Raw genomic sequence first — 3504 nt, 5'->3', positions numbered from 1 at the left:
ACATAACAAAGTAATAAAAATAATAATCATAATAAATACCAAATATAATGAATAATAACAAGAATAATAATGAAAACTAATAATAAAATAAATAAATAAATAAAATTGACTAAAATTAAAATGGAATAACAGTTAAGAAATAAAGAGAAAAATAAGCAAAATGGAAATAAAATAAATGTGAGGGTAAAAGAGGAAACCACGGGCAGTGATCGGAGGTGCGGACGGCGGCGGCTGGTTGAGGTGGTGTGGTTGAATGGAGGTTGGCATTTTGTGCAGGAAGGGGGGTTGACAGGGTGGTGGGTGGTCGGTTGAAGAGGAAGAAGGAAGAAAAGGGAAAGGAAAGGGAAGAAAAAAGAAGAAGGGAGAGAAAGGATGGGGGTAGGGAGGAAAAGAAGAAAAAGAAAAGGGAATGGGAGTGTGGTGGCCGGCGGTTGGTCGAAGATGGAGGGGGAGGGACTTGCGGCGGCCGCTGGTTGGGGAAATTTGGAGAAGAAGACAAAGAAAATAAAATTTTAGGGTTTTGGGGGGTTTAATGGGATATGGTCGTGTGGCTTGAGTATTGCCCGTGTGCGTCGTGAGAATTTAATGACCATTCATCACATAGCCACGGACACGCTAGTGTGTCCAAACCGCGTGGTTCACACGGCCGCATTGCACGGCCGTGTGCTACATTGTTCACTTCTCCCACACCTGTGTGGTCTCCCGCACGCTCGTGTGTCTGAACACACAGTCGTGTGGTTTGCCCGTGTATCTCTCTGACCTGTTTAAAATTTTAAATTTTAGCTCTAATTTTCACATGGCCTAGAACACGCCCATATGTCCAAGCCGTGTGGACCACAATGTCGTGTCAGACTCAAGTTTATAGCCGTGTGTATGTCGATACTTGGGAATTTTTAGCCCTGTTTCCACACGGCCAAGGACACGCCTGTGTGATTAGGCCGTGTGGGTCACTGAACCTGTATAAAAACACGAAACAATAGATAAAATAAATGGGTTAGTGGTGTTAATACTCGGGTTGCCTCCCTAGAAGCGCTTATTTATAGTCTAAGCTTGACTCACCTCGTATTTGTATGGTCATGGTGTTCAAGAAGTTGAAACTCCTCATCTTTGGTTCATCGTGTATTCTCGATTTCTCCTTAATTCTTGTTCACCATTCATCTAGTTCCTCGATTTGTAATCTTCGTTTCTCAAGAGTTTTTCGTGGCCCCATTACTTTATTCGTAGGGATTTCTTGCACAGAAGTTTGAGCTAATATGTTATTCTCATGGAAAGAATTTGTAATATCATCTCGATCACTAGATAGTCTGACGGAATCACGAGCTTGAAGTTTAATCATGTCATCACCTACACGAAGTGCTAAATCTCCTGTATCAACATCAATAATAGTTCTATCAGTTGCTAAAAAGGGTCTACCTATAATTAAAGGTATGTCACTATCCTCATTCATGTCTAAGACAACAAAATCGACAGGGAATATAAATTTGTCAATTGTAACAAGCACATCTTAAATTATACCCCTAGGAATTCTAATGGTTTTATCAACCAATTGAATGCTCATCCTAGTTTGTTTGGGTTTCCCTAGTCCTAGTTGTTTAAACATCTTGTATGGCATAACACTAATACTTGGCCCTAAATCAGCTAAGGCATTATTAACATTTAAACTACCAATTAAACAAGGAATCGTAAAACTCCCTAGAGCTTTCAATTTGTTGGGTAGCTTGTTTTGCAGAATAGCTGAGCAGACTGCATTTAATTCCACATGCGATGACTCATATAACTTCCTTTTATTTTTCAGAAGTTCTTTTAAAAATTTAACTGCATTTGGCATCTATGAAAGAGCTTCAATGAACGGTAAGTTAATATGCAACTTTTTTAAGAGTTTAAGAAATTTATCAAATTGTTCGTTGGTACGGTCTTTCTTTATCACTTTAGGGTATAGAACACGAGGCGTGTATTTTCTGCTTACCGATTTTTGTTTTTTTATGGCTTCCATCCACCTTATCTTAGCTTACCATAGTTTCTTGCCTTGGTTCTGTGTGGACTCAACTAACCCTTCTTCATATTGAACCGTGATCGCATAGAGCTGCTCTCTTGGGTTAGTTTCTGTGTTGCTGGGCAAGCTACTTTCTGGTCTTTCTGAGATCAGCTTGGCAAGCTGACCTATTTGAGTCTCTAGACCTTGAATTGATGCCTGCTAATTTTTAAGCGTTGTTTCGGTGTTTTGGAAACGTGTTTCTGACACCGAGATGAATTTTTTTAACATCTCCTCGAGGTTTGGCTTCTTTTCCTGCTGGTAAGGTGGTTGAAAACCTAGAGGGGCTATGGTGTTTGATTGCCTTGACCACCCCAAGGGAAGTTGGGATGGTTCCTCTAACCTGAATTGTAAGTGTTACTATAGGGGTTATTCTGAGGTCTAGAATTGCTACCCATATAGTTGACTTGATCGTTTGTAGTGCTAGAGTTGAAGGTGGATAATCTGTGTTGTGTACTCCTCCTCCGTTTGAATCACACCTCAACACTGGATGTACCTGAGTAGAAACACACAAACATCAATCTTTTTATTTAAAAGTTCTACCTGGTTAGATAGCATAGTGACCGCGTCAAGGCTAAAAACACCAGCTGCTTTTGTCGGCTTCATTTTCATGACTTGCCACTGATAATTATTTAGTGACATTTTTTCAATAAATTTGTAAGCCTCTTCAGGTGTTTTGTTGTTTAAAGTTCCACCGGCAGCTGCATCGGTCAGTTACCTTGTTGATGGGTTCACTCATTGTAAAAAGTCTAGACCTGCAGCCATAGAGGTAATCCATGGTGAGGGCACCTTCTCAATAAATCATTGTATCTCTCCCATGCATCATAAAGAGTTTCTAAATCCATCTGCACAAAAGAAGAGATATCATTCCTTAATTTAGCCGTTTTAGCCGGAGAAAAATATTGAAGTAAAAATTTTTCAGTCATTGATGTGCATGATAAGTTTTATATTTATGATTGATCGTACTTGAAAACTAACTATTATCACGATAAAGGCAAGCGCACCATCGAAAAATAGTATAGCTTATAGCAAGACCGAAATGTCGAACCCATAGGAACTAAAAGTACTAGTATTAACCTTCTTTTTATTATCTAGCCTAAAAATAATGGGATTTGCTTTATCTAAACTAATTAATTAAACTAAGAATGCACAGGAAGTAAATTAGGGAAATACTTTTGGGAAAGCTGATTGATTTAGACAATACCCAAGGAAGAGTCCACCTAGACTTCACTTGTTATTTGACTCTGAACTAGACGATTTATTCACTTGACTCGATCCGTAGAAATCTTTAATTTATATTATTATCTCTCTCGAAACTAACAACGTCTAACCCTAGGTTGATTAATTGAAATCTCTTTCTAATTAAAACCCCTAGTGTTGCATTAACTCAATCTATGGATTCCCTTATTAGGTTTGACCCTAATCTGGCAGATTTATGTAGCCCTATGTCTAGGGGTGCAATCAAATCCGCT

The 3504-nt window shown here is 38.9% G+C and overlaps 1 non-coding gene across 1 annotated transcript; it reads left to right on the top strand.

The window, feature by feature from the left end:
- The first annotated feature begins 2803 nt into the window (after positions 1 to 2803).
- LOC128286075 (small nucleolar RNA R71) lies at positions 2804 to 2910 on the top strand. The gene has a single exon (XR_008276620.1). It is a non-coding gene; the product is annotated as a small nucleolar RNA R71 (small nucleolar RNA).
- Positions 2911 to 3504: the final 594 nt, after the last annotated feature.

Source organism: Gossypium arboreum, chromosome 12 (assembly GCF_025698485.1).
Source record: "Gossypium arboreum isolate Shixiya-1 chromosome 12, ASM2569848v2, whole genome shotgun sequence".
NCBI classification, from domain to species: domain Eukaryota; kingdom Viridiplantae; phylum Streptophyta; class Magnoliopsida; order Malvales; family Malvaceae; genus Gossypium; species Gossypium arboreum.
Note: the sequence above shows the minus strand (reverse complement) of the source record. Positions and strands in the feature narration are given on the sequence as shown.